We start from the raw sequence: 21,780 nt of genomic DNA, 5'->3' as shown, positions 1-21,780 counted from the left end.
GACTAGTACGATCTACAGTCAGATAGAGCTATTAGTGGGAAGGGCATGAGTGGACCAAGATTCACCAAGCTGTAGAAAAGAGGAGCTATTTAGAATTCTATTTGCAAAGTAGGACAAATATGAACCTATGTTGTAAGCACTGACCTGTAGATGCAGCCAAGGAAGTCCTAGGAAGTCCAAAGAATCCAAGGAAACAACGGCAAGGGAAGGGTAGTGAGGGTTCTGACCCGAGCGAAACGAGGGCCGCACTAGAGACGGGTTGGTGCACACGCAGGAGAGCGTCCACAGTCCCGTGCACATGTAGAAGATGTGAGGAAGTCTTGATCCTGGAAGGTATGCCCAAGCCGTAGAAGTCCGGTAAGTAAGGTAGAGCTGAGTCTTGGTAGACTGGAGCGGAGTAGAATGCAGAGTTGGCCTCTGCAAGGTCTAAAATGGAGCAGTCTGCAGAGCGGGACTCTGCAGGGTCTGAAATCGGTAGAAGCAGAGCGGGTTTAAGGTGTATCCTGGAAATAGGGCTGTGCGGCGACTCCGTCAGGAAGAGCAGAGGAGTGCCGTCTAGAGCACGGATGAGACCGAGCTTGAGGAGGAACTGGAGTAGCGGGAAAACTGCGTAGGAAGGCAACCGTGCCTAGATGAGTACGGCAACTGCAAGGTAACAGTAGCAGAAATCTCCGATATAAATGCCTTGGAAGGCAGGTGTCTGCGAGAAACAGCAGACAAGCTCCGGAACGCGAGGATCATAAACAACGATCAGAAGCGCATGTGTGAAGCTTCCGCTTCCTTAAATGGGGTCAGCTGACATGCGTACGCACGTAGACGTCACTGCGCTGGTCATGTGATGAGTAATTTAGCGATAGCGTTTCCCGGACAGCTTCCACTGAGTATAGAACGGTCTAGCCGTTCTCAAAGCTGATGACACCGGGAAACCGGAACGTGTAGGTGTAGCAATGGAGCCGGATGGGGAGGCAGGTATGACAGTGCCATCCCCCAAAGAACGCCCCACCCCTCTCGCCGCATGGAAGCGACGCAACAACACAGGGGCATGGATATTCGACAAAGGCTCCCAGGACCGATCTTCCGGACCGTAGCCTTTCCAATCAATGAGATAGTGAGGATTTCCGGATCGCATTCTCATACCTAGAATAGCACGAACCTCATATTCATTGGTGCCTTTCACAGAAACCGCCAAAGGTCGGACAGGCAACCGGGTTCTCGATGCACACGGTTTGACCAATGACACATGAAACACCGGGTGTACCCGCCAGCGTGCGGGCAGATCCAACCGAACAGCAACAGGGTTGATAACCTGTGTGATCTTGTAGGGCCCGATAAAACGAGGCAGCAGTTTTCTTTTCCCTGGGATCCTTAGATTCCTGGTAGACAACCAGACAGACATACCAGTTGCGTATCGTGGGGCCGCCGTACGGTGCCGGTCAGCATAGAATTTAGCCCTGGTTTGGGCCTTCAATAGATGCCCCCTCAGACTGATATGAAGGGAGGCCAGGGTTTTCAATCTGTCAGTCGCCCCAGGCACCGTGTCGGACAGTTCCAAATCCATCGGAATGGATCGCGGGTGTTGTCCGTAGAGAGCATAAAACGAGGACATACCCGAGGAGGAATGGCAAGAGTTATTGTAGGCGAACTCAGCTGCTGGCAACATTAAAAACCAAGAAGACTGGTATTGAAGACAAAGACAGCGTAAGTATTGTTCCATGGTACCGTTAGCCCGTTCTGTCTGCCCATCAGTTTGAGGGTGATAGGAACTGGACATGCGATCCTCCATGAGTAGGGCAGACGTTAGTGCTTTCCAGAATCGGGATGCAAATTGCGAGCCCCTGTCTGTGATAATAACCGAGGGCAAACCAAAAAACCGGAAGACATGCTTCAGGAACATATCGGCCAGATCTTTAGCAGTAGGAATACCTTGAGTAGGTACGAACAAGGCCATTTTAGTGAAGTAATCGACTACTACCCAGACCGTGTCGTAACCTTGGACAGAAGGCAGTTCGACTACAAAGTCCATGGAAACCATGAACCAGGGTCTGTGAGGAACCGGTAACGGTCGTAGCAATCCCATAGGTTTACTCAGTGTTTTTTTACATTGTGCACATAGGGCACACGAGGAGACGTAATCCACAACATCTCTAGACATCTTGGGCCACCAGCACCATCGTCGTAGAAGTTCCAACGTTTTCCTTTGACCCGGATGAGCTGCGACCAGAGAATCGTGACCCCAATGCAAAGCCTTGGTACGCGTTTCCTCTGTCGGTAAGTACAGGAGTCCGTTCATGAACGGAAGACCTCTTTTGACATCGAGATGAAGGTCATGTATCTCCCGGGAATGAAGATTAACCCACTCTAGTATATCCTTTTTTAATGTAGGTTGAACAGAACAACCACAGACTACATGGTCTGCCAAGAGAAGCGGTTTAGTGCTGTCTGAGTCGTCCTCCCCAGAGTGCAGACGGGATAAAGCGTCGGCCTTGGTATGGTCTCTTGCGGGTCTGTAGGAGATGCGGAAGTCAAACTGGGCAAAAAACGAGTGCCAGCGGGCCTGGCGGGCAGTAAGGCATTTCATGGTTTTGATGGCCTGTAGATTGCGGTGATCGGAGTAGACAGTCACCGGGTGTTTTGCACCAAGAAGATGGTGACGCCATGCAAGCAACGCGTCTTTGATGGCCAGTAATTCTTTCTCGGTCACCGTGTAGTTCTTCTCGTATGAGGCTAGTTTGCGGGAAAAAAACGCCACTGGGTGTTCCACCCCGGAATCTTTGCATACCTGAGAAAGGATTGCACCTACGGCCAAATTAGAAGCATCCGCCTCGATGATGTATGGCAGATCAGGATCCGGGTGCTGCAGGATCGGAGCCGTGGTAAAAGCCTCTTTGAGCAGATCGAATGCCCTCTGAGCCTCTGTGGTCCAGTGAAATGGAGCCTTAGGACTGGTTAGCGCGGTAAGCGGTGCCACCACTCTTGAGAAGGAGTGGATAAAGCGTCTATAAAAGTTTGCAAATCCAAGAAAAGACTGCAAGGATTTGTTGGAAACAGGTACCGGCCAGTCCAAGATGGCTTTTACCTTGGATCGACTCATTCTGACGCCATGATTGGTAATATCATACCCCAGGAATTCCACGTCCTGTGAGTGGAAGACACATTTCTCTGCCTTGACAAAGAGATGGTTCTCTCTTAGTCTTTGAAGTACCTTGGATACATGCTGTAGGTGTTCCTATAAGGATGTAGAGTATATCAGAATGTCATCCAGGTAAATAACCACAAACTGATCCATGTAGTCACTGAATATATCGTTCATAAAGAACTGAAAAGTTGCGGGGGCGTTGCACAGGCCGAAGGACATGACCAGGTATTCATATAAACCATGTCGGGTTTTGAAGGCGGTCTTCCACTCATCTCCTGCCCTAATCCTTACAAGATTGTAAGCACCCCTCAAGTCTAGTTTAGAAAAAACCACTGAAGAGCCCAACTGATCCAACAGGACGTCAATCAAAGGTAGGGGATACTGGTTTTTAACCGTTATGGCATTTAGAGCCCTGTAGTCAATGCAGGGTCTTAAGTCCCCTTCTTTTTTAGGGACGAAAAACAAAGGAGAAGCAGCCGGGGACTGAGACGGGCGAATAAACCCAGTCTGAAGTGCTTTGTTGATGTAGTCCCTCAGGACAGCGTCTTCCTGTTTGGTAAGGGAATAAACCCGACCGGTAGGTGTTTTGGCTCCAGGAATCAATTCGATAGGACAATCGTATTGACGATGCGGCGGCAACACCTCAGCCTTGCCTTTGTCGAACACATCAGCAAACCGTCGATATTCCGGAGGTATCAATGGTTTAGGTGATGCCATAGCATTTATCCTGGACAACCCTTCGAGAAAAGCCAAGACAGGGGTATTATGAACCCCACCGGAATCCAGAAAGCAGTGTTCATTACAATGGTCCGAAGGGTACTGGATATGACCGGTAACCCAATCGATCACAGGGTTGTGTAGCTTCAGCCAAGATAGACCCAGAATCACTGGATATTGGGGTGCCGTAATTATGTCAAATACTATCTTTTCAGTATGACCATCAGGTAAGGTGACCGTTATAGGCATTGTTTCCTCCGTTACCAGACCAGAAGACAGTGCAGAACCATCGACCGTTTTAACTGACTCGGGTACCGGTTTAGTAGACATAGGAATAGATGATAGTCTGGCGAAAGCAATATCCATGTAGCTGTTCGTTGCACCGGAATCTATCATGGCTTGGGTCTGAACAGTGGTGTCGTTGAAGCATAAAGACATTACTACGGAAATGGAAGCAGTAAGTGACAAAGCGGAGTCCGTCTTGGTACCCGGCATAGGGACTCCCACTATTGCCGAGCTCTGGCGTTTCCCGGCTTTTTTGTTGGCCTTTTAGGGCAAGCAACCAGTAAATGCTCCGCTGAACCGCAGTACATGCATAGGTTATTCTTGCGACGGTTTTCTCGCTCAGCGGTGGATAACCGGCCCCGAATAGCGCCTATTTTGCATGGGTTCAGGTTCGCCAGAAGAGGGCTGAGAAACTCCTGGAAGACTTGGTGAGGACAGGAAGGGTTTCTTTTCGCCTTTTCTGGCGGTTCTCCGAGCATCGATTTGTAGAACAAGATCGATCAACTCCATGTATGCTGAGGGTAAAACAGGGACTGTTGACAAGGCGTCTTTCAATTCCTCAGACAGTCCTTTATAGAAGAGTGCAGTCCTCTTATCGTCTGGCCATTGTGTTTCTGCTGTCAACTGGTTGAATCGTGCCAGATAGGCCACTAAAGTTTGGCTACCCTGTTGTAGATTCAACAGTTCTAAATCGGTGGCCTGAGTAGAATACCTCATGTCGAAAACCCTGCTCATGGCTGACAACAGCTCATCGCAGTCATATAGCAGAGGGCTATTGGTTTCCAACAATGGATTCGCCCATGCAGCAGCAGTGCCCCCCAAATGCGACAATACGAAAGCCGCTTTGGTTGTCAAATCCGGAAACGAATTGGGTCTACACAAGAATTGGAGACGACACTGGTTAACGAACGTGCGATAGTTCTTTGGGTCTCCAGTAAACCTTTCAGGTGGAGCCAGAGGAAACTGGGTTGGCATCAACACCTGGAAAGTTTCCCTTTGTGGTACAGACGCGCCTGAGGTAGAGGCAACAGGAACTGGGGCAACCCTTCCTAGTGAGGAAGTATGTATGGCGTCTTGCATTACGTCCATACGATGGTGCATGGTGTCCTGAGCAGTGATCATTTCTTGCCTTAAATCAGACACCAATTGGGTGAGAACAGACAGAGGATCAGACTCCTCCAACATGGCTTCTGATTCTGTTAAGCTTTGATTCAAGACAATTAAACAAAATGAACACCAGAGAATAACGCAAGGTTTGTAAAGGATACAGGCTGGTAGTAATAAAAGGATACACTCGAAGACTTCTTCCAACAGGAACGTCGGAGGTAGGACGTAGCGTATCAAAAAGAGAACCTTCTAACTAATGTCACTCTCTGACTAGTACGATCTACAGTCAGATAGAGCTATTAGTGGGAAGGGCATGAGTGGACCAAGATTCACCAAGCTGTAGAAAAGAGGAGCTATTTAGAATTCTATTTGCAAAGTAGGACAAATATGAACCTATGTTGTAAGCACTGACCTGTAGATGCAGCCAAGGAAGTCCTAGGAAGTCCAAAGAATCCAAGGAAACAACGGCAAGGGAAGGGTAGTGAGGGTTCTGACCCGAGCGAAACGAGGGCCGCACTAGAGACGGGTTGGTGCACACGCAGGAGAGCGTCCACAGTCCCGTGCACATGTAGAAGATGTGAGGAAGTCTTGATCCTGGAAGGTATGCCCAAGCCGTAGAAGTCCGGTAAGTAAGGTAGAGCTGAGTCTTGGTAGACTGGAGCGGAGTAGAATGCAGAGTTGGCCTCTGCAAGGTCTAAAATGGAGCAGTCTGCAGAGCGGGACTCTGCAGGGTCTGAAATCGGTAGAAGCAGAGCGGGTTTAAGGTGTATCCTGGAAATAGGGCTGTGCGGCGACTCCGTCAGGAAGAGCAGAGGAGTGCCGTCTAGAGCACGGATGAGACCGAGCTTGAGGAGGAACTGGAGTAGCGGGAAAACTGCGTCGGAACGCAGGAAGGCAACCGTGCCTAGATGAGTACGGCAACTGCAAGGTAACAGTAGCAGAAATCTCCGATATAAATGCCTTGGAAGGCAGGTGTCTGCGAGAAACAGCAGACAAGCTCCGGAACGCGAGGATCATAAACAACGATCAGAAGCGCATGTGTGAAGCTTCCGCTTCCTTAAATGGGGTCAGCTGACATGCGTACGCACGAAGACGTCACTGCGCTGGTCATGTGATGAGTAATTTAGCGATAGCGTTTCCCGGACAGCTTCCACTGAGTATAGAACGGTCTAGCCGTTCTCAAAGCTGATGACACCGGGAAACCGGAACGTGTAGGTGTAGCAATGGAGCCGGATGGGGAGGCAGGTATGACACCCTCACCGTCCGGTGGGGAAGTCGATGTGGAGGCCGCACCCCCCCCCCGCTTTCTTCCTGGCCGCCGCGGAGACGACGGAGTCCGGGGTAGGCTGCGCCCGGAGGCACAGGGGGGCCGTGTCCGGGACCCGGTACTTCTTCTCGTACCGGTCTCTTCTAGCTGGTGTCGTGGAAGGGTTCTTGAGGAGGGTGAGGCCCTCATCCCAAATGTCGTCCAATAGAGGCACTGAGAGGACCGTCTTCCTCTTGGCCTCGCGCCGCTGATAAAGGAAACCTTCCTTCTTCTTCTCCTCAGGGCAGAGTTGAAAAAGCTCGGATGCCCTGGAGATCATGGAGTGGAACGATCCAATCTCGTCGGGCGGAGAAGCCCTGGTGGGAGGCGACGATGGTACATCCTCGTCGTATACCTCGTCGTCCGTACCCGTCGCTGCCGTGTCAGTCCCCGTATCATCCCCTCGGGTGGACGGGGAGGAGGGCTGGAAGGGGCGCGACGGCTGAAAAGGAGGCGGAGGGTGGATCCTTCTTTTCTTGGTAGGGGGAACACCAGAAGGTCCCGGTTCTGAGTCCCCCGACGGGAGAGGTTCCGTCGGCAACGGTAGTCTCGTCCTTATCTCTGAGCATAAGGACTGTATAGCCAACAAAATGGCCGCCGAGTTGTCTCGCGGCGCTGGCAGAGGGGAATCCGACGGGCGATCAGGGACCCCGTCGGTACCCTCGACGATGTCGTCGTCACCTGCGTCGGGATCCATCCCGACGGGTCGGTCTTCTTCCACGCCGAGGCCGTGGCTTAAGACTTCGACCAGCTCCTCCTCCGAGGCAGAATCTACGACGACGCCCTGCCCCCCCTTTTTCTTCCCCACGGGGGATTTCACGGGGGTCCTATCGATGGGCACAAAAGATGACTCCCTCCGAGGTGGCAGGGAGACTCTGAGCCCCGAGGTCGCCAGGCTGAGCCAGGGCCGCCGCGACAGTTTCGATAGAGGGCTTGGCCGGATGGATTAAGGCCTTCACCACCTTAGGTGCGCTCACCGCCTTATCCTTGAGGGGGGGGACACCGCCTCGCTCCCCCTCCGATGGGGCCTTCGAGCTCGACCGGGGCCTCTCCAGGAGCTTCGCCGGGTGCTCGGCCTTCCTCTTACCCGACCCAGAGCGTTGGCTCATGGTTGATGGTGCCGGGGAGGGTGCGCCCTGCCTGGCGACCGTAGAGCCCGACCGTTCGGCGCTCCCGGTGCCAGCGGACTCGCGGTGCTTGGCCTTATGTTGGACCCCCGTCGCCGGGGCGTCCTCAAAGGACTTAGAAGACCGCTCAGATTTCTTCTTCTTCTTCTCGCCGGACGGGCTCTTCCCTTCTAGCCAGTTGGCGAGACGTTGATGGCGGTCCTTCATGGTCCGCTCCGACATGTTGCCGCAAAACGCACAGTCCTTCTCCACGTGCGTCTTGTCCTCATGTAGGCAGTAGAGACAAAAGGAGTGTTCGTCCTCCTTGAAGACGTTCTGCAGCTGGCATCCAGGGCAGACCCTGAACAGCTTTCCGGGCGTCGAGCTTCCCTTCTCCTGGGCCATGACCGGGCCTGAGAAACTTCTGGAGTCCTCCAAAAGCGTAGCTCGACGAATCTTCACCCTTGAGGGGCGCAGACGAATCCGACACGGGTCCCCGTTGATCGGATAGTGAGTCGGTGGAGCTTGAGGCTCTTTTGACCGAAAAAACGAAGTTTTTGAGAAAAAAACGTGAAAAAATAGCACTAACGCTCGAGAGCAATAGCACGAGGATCCCAACACATGAACGTGCGGAAAAAATCTGAAGATGGCTGCCAAAGGCGGTGCTTAGGTAGAGGGCAGTCATTGGCTGTGGTCAGTATGACGCAGAGACCAGTGATTGGTTATTGCTACGAAAGACAGATCAGAAACGAAACTGATACTGGTTTTTTTCTTTACCGAGGATTCCCAGCCTGACGACGGGGAATATTCATGAGCATGTGAATCCATGCCAGACCCCATGCTGGAGAAAGATAGTAATATCCAGAAAATGTATCTCATGTGTATTTATTTCCTTGGTGAATTTTAGAAAAGGATTTTGCGTGTTTAGCCATTCCACAAACAGCTCAGCCTCCACTTTAGAACCTTCCCATATTATGAAAATGTCGTCTATATATCGCAGCCACTTTACCGGATGTTTTTTGAAAGGATTAGTGTCGGGGTAGATGACCAGTTTTTCAAAATATTCTACATAGAGATTAGCCAGGTTAGGAGCCATGGCTGCGCCCATAGCCGTACCCTCTATTTGTTCATAGAAACTTCCTTGAAACTGAAAGAAGTTTCTAGTCAAAGCAAATTCAGCACACCACATTATGAAAGCATTGCTAACTGGATGCCCATCTTCTCTGTCTCTCAGAATTTCTTCGACTACTTCTAGTGTAGCTCTTTGTGGAATTACCGTGTACAGCGATTGTATATCGAGGCTGATCAATAGAAAGTTGTTACAATTATAAGGCAGATTCTCAATTTTATTGATGGCATCCGAGGTATCCCTCAAATAACTACTCATTTTCAATACAAAAGGCCTCAAATAAAAATCCACTAATTTGGACAGGGGTTCTAGTGTGGAATTAACCCCCGATACAATCGGTCTGCCTGGTGTATTAATCAGACTCTTGTGCACTTTGGGAAGAATGTAAAACACGGGTACCCGTCCTTGCTTTCTGGTGAGATAATCGCTTGCTAATCATCTTAGCCTTATAAGCACTAGATACCTTAATTTCTATAATAGCCATCAGTGTGTTGGAAGGATCATTAGGGATGGAGCGATAGCTTCTAGCATCATTTAGTAACCGTAAGCATTCCCCAAAATAATCTGTACGGTTAAGGAGGACAATGGCCCCACCTTTGTCAGTTTGTCTCACGATGACGTCATTTGTCCCAGCTACCTTGGAAATTAGTGCCCTTTGGATATTACCAAAGTTTGAATGGTTGGGTATGCCTCGTTGTTCCAATTTATGAACTTCTTTGAGTACCTGTTTTTCGAACACCTGGGACTACGAGGTGTAACTATGAGAAGGAGCGTTAAATGTAGATTTATTTCTTAAGCCCGTCCGGTTAAGATTTTCATAGGTATTGTCATTCTAGAAATATTAATTTAAATGAACTTTACGCATGAAGCTGTGGAATTCAGATCTGAACTCGAAAGGATCATAGAACTTGGTGGTGACGAAATTGAGACCTTTGTTTAGTACTTGTTCTTCGTTACTGCTTAAGGTGTAATTGGATAAATTAATCACCACTGATTCCTCGCCCTGCTGCGAGTTTGTATCTGATTCCCCCAATCTCCTCGGTTGGGTCCCTGTCCTAAAAAAGGACGGCCTTGTCTTTGTTTATTTTGGTACCATTGTCCTCGACCTCTACCAGTACCCTGTTGGTTACTTGGGTCCGTAGAGCCTGTGCTTTCATCATCACTCGAACTATACGAGGTATTGCGAAAGTGGACTCTCTTTTTAAAGGAGGACTGACTATTTGTGCCATGATAGGTATTCCCAAATTTATAACCCTCAACAATGTAGGGAAAAATCTTCTCATGTGAAAAATTAGAGAGATCTTTTCTCATTCTCTTGACCCGCTCAGAATTCGTGTCATTCTTGAATTCTAAAAAAAAAAGCACCTCAGGTCCAGCAGCCGAGGTGACTGCTGGACCCCAGATATGTGATGCAGTCTGACGCAGTCCGCCATGGTTTAGTAGCACCAGTTGCCTCCTGTGGTGCTGGGTTGTGCTGCCACCACCACTAACTCTGCTTCCTCAATGTGTGTTCCACTATATAAGCACCACCCTGTTCTTAGGCAATGTTCACCCTCAGTCGTGCCTCAGTATGTGGCAGCCCGTATGTACTGGTGGGGTCACAGGTCCCAAGAATTCCAACCCACCCCCTGGGGTCTGCCAGCTTCTCAAAATGCCTGATTGTTACAGAGCAGCATGAACAATCAAGGGGGCTGAAAGACTGGTGCGCTCTCACCTTGGCTTCCACCTCGTATGCACAGCCTCCACAGGCAATGCCCCACCATCAGCCATTGCACCGCTCGCACCCACCTTGTCCTCGTAGCCTGCAATCCCACCAGTCACAGTGCCACCGCAGGCACTGACATTGTGCCTCTGCTGTAGGGCTCCGAGTGGCCCCTGGTCGAGGCGTGACTCACAGGGGGCGCTGTACTGCGATCCACTGCACCTGTGGTTTTCGGCCACATGCAACCTTCCCTCTTCTCAATTCTCCCACCGGGCACCATTTGGACAGTCAGTCAGGCTGTGGTGCTGCTCAAGGTAGCCCAGCGCCTAAGACGTGCCTCAGAGGTACAGCTTCACCCCCAGTTCCAGGTTGCACCGCTGTCAGCCACTGCACTCAAGGGCTCCGCCTGCCATTTTGTCTGTTGCAGCCGTTCTTGTCAAGTGCTTTGCTCTCCCCAGTCCCAGTCTTGTCAGCTGTCCAACTCCTCCGATGTTGAGCCACGGCACCTCTGCTTCCCTCCACTCTCTACTGCTACAGCTACAGCCAGACTCAGGAAGTAGTTAGTATCTTATGTAAGGCTCAAGCGGTAGCTTTGCAACGTTGCTGCCTCACTACATGGCATATGGCCACAACCCCCCTTTCTGTGGATAACTTCTTAGACTCAAGCAATTTGACAGATATTGTACTTAAAGTTTGTATTCCTGAAGCTCAGAACAATTACGTCTGTATCTCAATAATTGTTCAAATGGGAGATTTTCACAAAATGTTTTTCCAGAGTAGCTGGTGTATATCAAAAGGCGACTACGGTCTGTGGTTTTATGATGTAATTAGATTAACACTCTGGGCTTTTTTAATGTTCCAATCAAGAAAATGGGCACATTATCCAGCAGTATGCAGAATTAAAGAAAGGATTAGGCTAGTTGAGCCATTTACAGATATCTGCCAATTGTAATTAATTTCCATTAAAGATTGCAATCGCCTCCATATCTGGAATTTGATTTTGAAAGGATTTGTCTCTGCATATGTGTGCATTTATTCAAAATCATCTACAAATAGATTAGCAAGACTTGAGGCAAAGGTAGCCACCAACTGCCGTGCCTAATACTTGCGGGTACAAAGGTGCAAGTTGTAAAATAAATGTCATAGGCACATCTAAATTGGTTTCTCATTCCGGTAGCATTTTATCAATTACTAGCAGGGTCGCTTGTTGAGGGATTTTCGTATATAGCAACTCAATGTTAAGACTCACCAGAATCTGATCTTTATTGTAGGCTAGAGTTTTCAGTAGATTTTGCATAGCAGTTAAGTCCTTTATGAAATAAAATGTTTGGTATTTTGTCTCTGAGAAAAAATTATACATATTAAGATAGTTGTGCCAGGATGGACCCAATACCGGACACCATCAGGCGACCAGGTGGAGGTGCCATGCCTTTGTGAATTTTGTGAAGTGCATATAGCTCTGGTGTCGTTGGGAATTCCCAGGTGAGGAATTCTGCTTCCTTTTGGCCTATATATCCTTCAGTCACAGCTTCATCTATAATTGGTCCAATAGGTGATTGCAGTTCGTTAGGTCCCTGCTTAACTGGGCATAGCTTGATGAGCATTTAATAGTGAAAATACCATTTCATGAAAAAGGTATTTATAACTACTATTGCTCCACCCCTATCTGCTGATTTTATGACAATGGGGCTCATTACAAGTATGCCGGTCCGGTAACAATGGTGTTGGTAAGTTCACTGGCGCAGGTATTTCCAGACCAGCATATTACAGGTCTGCCATCTGGAGCCACAGTGCCGAGCAGGTCTGACCCTGCCGGGCACAACAGCCACGGTAGGCAGACTGGTCACAGAAGCACCGACACCGTTCCTAATTTTTTGTAAAATGTTTGATAAAGTTTAGGGACTGATTTTTACATTACAGTTAATTTCTTAAATAAAGCTTTTTCAAGAGTTGTCGACTCTGGAGAGATGATCTGTGGGGGCAGATAGAATTTAGATCTGTTGTTCAGCCCTGTGGTGTCTATTTAAAATGGGATCTTGTGTTCCGAAGTACAGTTTTTTCTAAATAAATTGCGTCAGTTCTATCGGGGTTCGGAATGGTTCATAGGTGCCATTGGAACAAACCCTTTTTGGAGGACTTTCTGTTCTAGTTCACTCAAGGGATCACCCGATAAATTAATCAATGATGTGTTTGGGGTACAAATCTGCCTTGTGCTCTGCTGCAAGTAATTTGAGGGGATTTATTGTGCCACCGTCCCCAGCCACTACCCTGTTGATGTAAAAAAGGGTCTGTTTCTTGTTTAATAGTTTCTTCCTGGAACGGTACACATGCCAATCAGTTATTCTTTTATCGATATGGACATTTCATGGACCAGCTCTCCCTTTCTCCTCTGAGCTAGTGCGTGAAAAGCGGGGCCTTTAACATGCTACAGTATTTTGAGTAGTGTGGTTTGTTTGTTTCTTTATTTGTGGTGCGCGCCAGACCCGAGGGTATCAGGGTGCAAGGTACAGGAATATTTTCAGCTTATGGTTCCAGAGTTGCAAGATTACACAATTATAATAAAAATACACAGTTATGATACATTCAGAGGTTCAGATACATCAGCAAAGTATATACACACAGTAAACATAGTCAGAGGGCATTACATGACAAAGATAGGATTAATATGCTGAATGCCTACTGGTGTCTATTTACATTGCAGAGGAATAGGGGTATTAGGATGGTGGCAGAAGTGGATATTCTGTTGCCTCTTTCTGGATCTTCTTGCTAGTATGCTTCAGTTGTGCAAGGATACATTCTTTCATGGGGAAAAAGACCCAATCCCTTTTTAGTTTGATGATTTTTTGATTCAGATTAAAATCTTAAATTCCTTCATACTGGCATCTAGTTCTTTGAGTTTCTCGCTGTAGTTCTCTATAATGGTACCATTCATCAGTCTATACTGGTTTCCTTGAATTTTGGGCATCATTTCCTCAGAGACACGTTTGGCAGCGTTTATAATCAATGTTCGCCAATCTTGCAAGCATTTCTTGGCTATGTAATTCATATTTTCAAAATTGTATTTGGTCTAGGAATATTGATGCCCTTGGCTTTGGTTGTGTTCTAAGATATTCAGTCATAAGAATGCATGTAATTCTGTCCGAATCCGTTTTTTCTTTAGAATTTCTAATTCGTTCCATTTGTCTCAGTTTGTGCCACAAGCAGAGTATGAGTAGTCCCTATGATTGAAGGGTTTGCCAAAATGCTCCAACCAGTTCTTCCGCAAATGAAAGGTAATTTTGTTCAGCCATATTCCCCAGTGATCATCAAAAATGGGTTTAATTTGGTATTGCGTTTATTATAAATAAATGTTCTCTAAGACTAAAGAAAAAATCCTTCAAATTGGTTTCTGAAAAACTATGATCTATCCACCCTGGATTGATCACCGTGCTTTTAATGTTTTGTATACAAACCCTTACAGTTCAAAGCTGTACGAAGGAAATGTAGCCCCAAAAGGAAGGGGAAAATATCTGATTGTAAGGAAAAGGCACCCTTAAAGTAAGGAACAAGTTACTTACCTGTAACTGTTGTTCTCCAGCATGGGTCTGGAATGAATTCACATGCTCATGAATATTCCCCGTCGTCAGGCTGGGAATCCTCGGTAAAGAAAAAAAATCAGTATCAGTTTCGTTTCTGATCGGTCTTTCCTAGTAATAACCAATCACTGATCTCTGGGTCATACTGCCCCCAGCCAATGACTGCCCTCTCCCTAAGCCCCGCCTCTGGCAGCCATCCTCAGATTTGGTAGCACGCCAAGTGGCAGTATGACCAAGTGAAGAGCCGCAGAGGGGTAGGTGGAAGGGTTCGCATGCGAATCCATGCCAGACCCATGCTGGAGAACAACAGTTAACAGGTAAGTAACTTGTTCCTTCTCCAGCATGGGGTCTGGCATGGATTCATATGCTCATGAATAAAAGAATACATATCAGTATACACATGCACAACCACGGGAGGTGGCAACAGGCTCAACATTAAGCAATACAACAACTCAACATTAAGCAACTCTTACCTCCTCACCAGGCTCACCTTAAGCGAACAGGTTGCGCAGCACTGCTTGGCCGACCCTGGAATCCTCCCTGGAGTCCCGATCGACGCAGTAGAATCTTGTGAAGGTGTGCGTCGACCTCCACATAGCAGCCCTGCAGATGTCCAGCAGGGGCACACCAGACAGGAACGCCGTGGTAGCAGCGATCGCTCTGGTCAAATGGGCTCTCGGACGGCCGGGCAGCGATCGGTTTGCCAACCGGTGACAATGCATGATGCAGCCGGAGAGTCATCTGGAAATGTAAGCCCTCGAGAGAGCCTTCCCTTGGTTCACCGGTCCAAAGTTCACAAACAGTTGTGACATCTTCCGAAAACTCTTTGTGTGGTCCACGTAGAACTTCAGCGCTCTAGGTACATCCAGCGAGTGCAAAGTCCTCTCGGCCGGCGTCGAAGAAGACTGGAAGAAAACTGGTAACACCAAGGGCTCGTTGAGGTGGAAGTCCGACGGCAGTTTGGGCATGAAGGAGGGGTGCGTCCTCAGCACTACCCTCGTGTCATGAAAAGTCAAGTATGGAGGCTTACAAGATAGGGCCTGAATCTCTCCCACTCGTCGTGCAGATGTGATGGCCACGAGGAACGCTGTCTTCCACGACAGGAACTTCAAAGGCGCCGAATGCATAGGCTCGAATGGGGCTTCCATGAGCCTGGTCAGTACCACATTAAGCTCCCACGCCGGGGCTGGGGCCTTCACCGGCGGGAATGATCGGAATAGTCCCTTCATAAATTCTTTCACCAGGCCCGTCCTGTAGTCCTGGTATATCAGGAGATGGCAGCCAGATGTATTTTGATGGAGGCATGAGCCAGTCCAGCTTTGGCCAGCGACAGTAGGTACGGCAGCACTTGAGGGGCCGTAATCCGCAGAGGGTCAATCTTCTGTGCACGGCACCAGACTGAGAACCTCTTCCATTTATGACCGTAACACTTGAGAGTCGAGGACGCCCTGGCCTTTGCAAGAACCTCTCTGCAATCAGCCGGGATATCGTACCCTCCAAACTCTAGTGCTGCAGGAGCCAGGTCTGCAAGTTCAGAGACTGTGGGTCGTGATGGAGAATGGCGCCTCCTTCTCTGGAGAGCAGATCCGCGTCCGCTGGCAGCTTGACTGGTGGGGACATTGACAAGTCCAGAAGGTCCGGGAACCAGATCTGCCTCGGCCACGCCGGTGCGACGAGGATCATCCTGCACCTGGACTTCTTAAGCTTGTTGATGAGGCGGAGCAGCAACGGCAACGGAGGGAATGCATATAGAAACAGGCCGTCCCAAGGGAACGAGAAAGCATCGCCCATGCTCCTCGGCTGTGGGAACCTGCTAGCGAACCTCTGGCACTTGGAGTTCGTCGCCGTCCCGAACAGGTCGATCCGGGGTTTGTTGGAAGAGTCGATCCACTTGGTCCTGGCGCAGTTCCCACTCGTGGCACGAGCGCAGCTCCCTGCTGAGTGAGTCTGCAATGGTGTTTTTTATTCCTGCCAGGTGGAAGGGAACCAGAAACATCCCCTGGGCCTCCTTGGATAGGGGCTGGGGATCTGGTGCCTCCTTGCTTCCGTATATAGAACATCATGGTGGTGTTGTCGGTGAAGATCCTCAGCACTTTGCCCTTGAGGGACGGAAGGAACGACTTGAGAGCCCAGAACACTGCGCGGAGCTCCAGAATGTTGATGTGGAGGGACCTCTATTCCGGGTGCCAAAGGCCTCTTGCGTGGAGGTCTCCGGTGTGGGCCCCCCATCCCTCCAGAGAGGCGTCCACCGTCACCGTCTCCTGAAACGCCGGGATTTGAAATTCCGTGCCTGACGTGAGGTGAGCACGGATGCCCCACCATAAGATCGCCCGACGGAACTCCTCGTCGAGAGGGATCCTGTCCTCGAAACAGCCCCTCGCCTGAAGCCAGCGGGCGTCGAGGAACTCCTGTAGCGGACGCATCCGAAGTCTGCAAAGGGGTACAAGATAGATGCATGAGGACATCATCCCGAGGAGGGACTTGATGGACCTCACCCTGGCCACGTCCGTGGCTAGCAGGTGCTGCACCTTGCCCAGGATGGTCTTGGTCCTCTCCTCTGAAGGGGAGGCCAATTACCCCACTGTATCGAGCTTTGCTCCCAGAAACAGTGCTATCTGCGATGGAACCAGGTGGGATTTGGGGTAGTTGATGGCGAACCCCAGGTCCGTGAGCAACCGGACGGTCCTCGCCGTGTGATCGACAGCGAGTTCCCATGTCCTTGCCCCGATTAGCCAGTCCAGGTAGGGGTAAACGTGGATCCCCTGCAGACGCAGCCGCGCCGACACTGGTGCCATGCACTTGGTGAAATAGGGCTCTGAATTGGTAGTGGCGTCCCTGAACCACGAACCTGAGGAACTTCCTGTGCCTTTTTAGAATAGGGATGTGGAAGTAAGTATCCTCCAGGTCCAAAGACGATAGGAAGTTGCCTTCCTCCAGCTGTCCCAGCACGTGCTGGAGGATGACCATCCTGAATTTCTGCGCCTTGATGTACTTGTTTAGGCGACGCAGGTCCAGGATGGAGCGCCAACCGCCTGTCTTCTTCTTGACGAGGAAGTACCTTGAGTACACTCCGGAGCCCCGGAGTCCTCTGGGGACGAGCTCGATGGCACCTTTCTTGAGCATTGCCCTTACCTCCAACAGCAGTTGAGGGACGTGGTTTTCCTTCCTGGCCACAGGAGGAATGCGAGGGCACTTCTTTTGGAATTCCAGCGAGTGCCCGTTGGCCAGGGTGTCCAACACCCAACGGTCGGTGGAGATGGACTCCCACACGCTGAAGAACTTCGTTAGCTGGCCTCCCACCGGGGTGCTTCGGTGGGGGCCCAACAACATACCCGGGTCAGTCTTGCTTGGAAGCGGCCTTGCCGCCTTGGCCTCCTTGGCGACGACGGCGGGATCCCCCTGGCTTGCCGCGACCTCTGTAGGCCTCCTGGGAAGAGGAGCGGGCCGCCTGGCGGTAAGTGGAGGAGCCACTGTTGGAACCTTTGGAGGCACCCTGTCTGCCTCCGGAGCTCCGAAAGGGCCGCCGCTGTTGAAGCACCCCTAGGGCCCGGCCCGTCTCTGAGTCGGTCTTGATGGCCTGTAGAGACTCGTCCACCGCCTTACCAAAGAGGTTGTTGCCGTCGAACGGCATGTCCAACACTCTGGTCTGGACGTCCTGGCGAAAGTCTGTCGCCTTGAGCCATCCTCGTCGTCGGAGGCAAACTCCGTTGCCCAGTTGGCGAAATCCGGTATCGGCAATGTCCGTTGCCACCGTTATGGCGTGATCCGACGCCACCTCACCTTCCTGCAGAATTTCTAGGGCCTCTGCCCTCTTGTCGTCAGGCAGGAAGTCTAGCATGGGAGCTATTTTGAACCAGAGCTCCCCGTCGTAGCGGGCCACGATTGCTAAGGCATTGGCCGCCTTAATCGTCGTTGCCGCCGACGAGATGACTCGTCGTCCCATTGAGTCCAACTTCCTGCCCTCGCTGTCCGGCGGGGAAGTGGAAGTTGAAGCCGCCGCACCCGCTGCCTTCTTCTTAGCCGCTGCTGAGACGACAGAGTCCGGCGTGGGCTGGGCCCTGAGGTATCGGGGACTCGGTACTTCTTCTCGTACCTGTCCCTCTTGGCGGGTGTCGTGGAAGGATTCTTGAGGACAGCAAGCCCCTCGTTCCAGATGTTGTCGAGCAAAGGCACCACGAGGACAGTCTTCCTCTTGGCTTCTCGTCGTTTGTACAGAAACCCTTCCTTTTTCTGTTCCTCAGGGCAGAGCTGGAAGAGCTCGGATGCCCTGGTTATCATGCCGTGGAAAGAGCCAATTTCGTCGGCTGGGGAAGCCCGTGGGGGTGGGGGGGAGAGGGTGATGACGGGATGTCCGCTGTCATCAACGCCGTCATCGTCAGTCCCCGTCGCTGTATCCTCTCTAGGGTCCGGTGAGGACGAAGGGTTCACGGGTCACAGGATGGACTCTCCTCCGCTTGTTCGGAGGGCTTCCCCGACGGGCCCGGTTCTGGATCCTCCGTCGGGGTCCGTGGTAACCTCGTCCTTATCTCAGTACATAAGGATTGGATTGCCAACAAAATAGCCGCCAAGCTATCCTGAGGCTCGGGTAATGGCTGCGACGGTCGGGATGGCCGTTCCACTGGGCCCTCTACGTCGCCATCGTCGCTATCCTCGATCACGTCAGCAGGGGCCGCCCCCTGGGATCGAACTCTCTCAAACCTCTCGTTGAGGCCTATGAACCTCTCCTTGAGGCCTATGCTCTTGTTGAGGCCTGTGGACCTCTCGTTGAGGCCCTTCTCGGTTTCTACCAGCTCCTCCTCAGAGGCTGATTCCGAGTCTGTAATGGCCACCGCCCCCCCTCTTTTTCTGCCAGGGGCTTCACGGGGGTCTTAACGATGGGCTGGAAAGAGGATTCCCTCCGTGGTGGCACGGATACTCTAGGCCCAGAGGCTGTTTCCACTGGCATAGTCTCATCCAGCTTTGCCAGGGTCGCAGCGACCACTTCGACAGAGGCCTTTGCCAGATGGATCAAAGCACTCACCACCTTAGGTGCGTCCTGGGCCTTCGCCTTGGGGGAGGGGGGTCAGCACCTCGCTCCCCCTTCGAGATCGACCGGGTCCGCTCCAGCGGCTTACCCGGGTTCTCGGACTTCCTCTTCCGCGAATCAGAGCGCTGGCTCGTGGTCAAACGTGCTGGGGAAGTAGCGCGCTGCCTGGCAGCCGAAGAGCCCGACCTTTCGGTGCTCCCGGTGCCCGCAGACTCGCGGTGCTTGGCCTTCTGTTGGGCCCCCGTCGCCAGGACGCCCTCACAGGACTTAGAAGCCCGCTCAGACTTTTTCTTCACCTTCTCACCTGCTGTGCCCTTCTCCAGCCAGGCGGCGAGGCGGGAACGACGATCTTGTTTGGTCCGTTCAGAAAGATTCTTGCAGAACGCACAGTCCTTCTCCATATGCGTCTTGTCCTCATGAAGACAGTCGAGACAACGCAAGTGCTCGTCCTCCTTGAAAACGTTCTGCAATCCGCATCCAGGTCAGCACCTGAACAGCTTGGATCCGGGCGTCGAGCTTCCCTTGTCCTGGGCCATGTCCATTGAGGTAGGCTGCAGATCTTCCAAGAAGTGTAAACTCGACGAATACTTCACCCTTGAGGGGCGTAGAAGAATTCCGAAACAGCTACCCGTTGTCGGAAGTAGAAACGGTGGAGCTTGAGGCTCGAATAAACCGAAAAAATTAAAAAATCTTCTGAAAAGCGTGAAAACGCAGCAAAAAAACTCGAGAGCTAAACACGAGGACTCCCAACACTTGAGCATGCGGTAAAAATCTGAGGATGGCTGCCAGAGGCAGGGTTTAGGGAGAGGGCAGTCATTGGCTGGGGGCAGTATGACCTAGAGATCAGTGATTGATTACTACTAAGAAAGACAGATCAGAAAAAAAACTGATTTTTTCTTTACTGAGGATTCCCAGCCTGACGACAGGGAATATTCATGAACATGTGAATCCATGCCAGACCCCATGCTGGAGAACAATGATAACCACCAAATAAGGGAAAATATATTATACTTTTACCAAAAGCCTTAGTCACTAATGATATCCCCTCAGGAAAAACAATACTATCCCAAATGAAAAATACTGCCCATAGATTGTTGTGGTGCGACACCTATCTAAAAGGATACAGTCGCATGAAACACTACTCCCAACACGTATTCCTTCCCAAGGCTATGTATAATGGGCATACTGCCCTAGTCTACCCCAATTTGACCTGCACATGGAACACAGCCTACCACCTGTGTGATCAGAGGGAAATGCGTTAACCTTTCATTGTGTTGAGGTAGGAGCTGGATTCCCCATTGTGGCAAGTGGCTGCTGCTTTCCTTCCCTTTTGGTTAGAAATATGTCTGCCGTGCAGTATACAATGATAGTACAAAGGCTGCCGTTGTTATTCACCAAGGGATCAGCGTCCATGTTGGCGGAAATACTTGGGTACAATGATTTAAACTCCTTCTTAGGTTCCAACCAAACCTATTTCAAGATCTCACTCTGCTATTATGCGGGATACCTAGTTTTAAGCATGCGCTCCAAAGAGTTTCTGCTACAAAAGAGAAGCCAATAATTCAACTTCAGGATCGTCAATCTGACCCAAGATGACCCTTATAAAAATGCCATGGAAAGACAGCTTTTTCTTTTGTTTACAATCATGCATCCCCCCCTTTAACTATCTCCATCATGCAAAAATGTTTATCATCCGGCAAGAACTCCATCATCTTCTCCACCGATTCTCATAGGGTATGGTTATACTACCTCGAGAACTTGCAGCTCTAGCAGATATTTCTGAGGTGGTGCAAACCTTGATGACAATAATGATAAAGATTGATGTTTTCTTCCAGCTGCAACTATTAGGGAGATGCATTAAGCGGCTCAACTGATAAATAAAGGGCATGGCGGAGAGGTCCTATACTTTTTAATGCACCTCTTCTAGTGGACGGTGTGGTAAATGTGTCTGCAAGGGTTGAAGCACACCCTGAACCAGAGGGATAAGATCATGGATCATCGCTTAGCAGGAAGGACCTTATAGTGATTGAGGTTTCCTGTCTATGAGAGCAGGTGTAATGCTCTATTTCAAAGCTGCTCTCTCCTGAACCACTGTCGGTGTTAGGTTATCCATTGGAGAGGATTTAACTGGGTTGGAAGCTGGTGAATCAGGCAAAAAGGAAAACAGTCCATATAAGTATTATCCCCATGTGGTGAGGAAGCAAGAGGCAGTGACTCTGCCCCTGTTGAATATGATCTAGGCCATTTGGTAATAGAAGGAAACTTTATGGGATTCTGAGTAGATCTCCTTGATTCAAGTTTTGACTTGTGTCGTCAGTGCTTTTGGAGAGACGTCATCGCTTCAATATAGGCAGGCATAGATGTTGACACTGGAGAGCTCAAAGATGAGCATCCAGCGATGCTCAATGGCATGGAGGTCAACATTTAGATGCTCTTTAATATTGAACTCTCCTGACAGTGAACATTTTGCTGCCAATACGATTGATGTGATTCCCCTTCACACCTAGCACTTGTAATGGAGTCAGTGGCGATATTGGTGGTCTGAGTGACTGCCAAAGGTGTCAAGCAGAGCAAATGGGTTTTTAGAGGAGGTTTGCTTCCTCGAGACTGATGGCATTTTGGAGCATTACAAAACCAAGCCAATTTCTCACTTACCCTGTAGCCTAGATTAGTTCCAGGTAATCCCGTTAC

The sequence above is a fragment of the Ambystoma mexicanum genome, chromosome 8 (genome assembly GCF_040938575.1).
Source record: "Ambystoma mexicanum isolate Mex_15411 chromosome 8, UKY_AmexF1_1, whole genome shotgun sequence".
Taxonomy (NCBI): Eukaryota; Metazoa; Chordata; class Amphibia; order Caudata; family Ambystomatidae; genus Ambystoma; species Ambystoma mexicanum.
Note: the sequence above shows the minus strand (reverse complement) of the source record.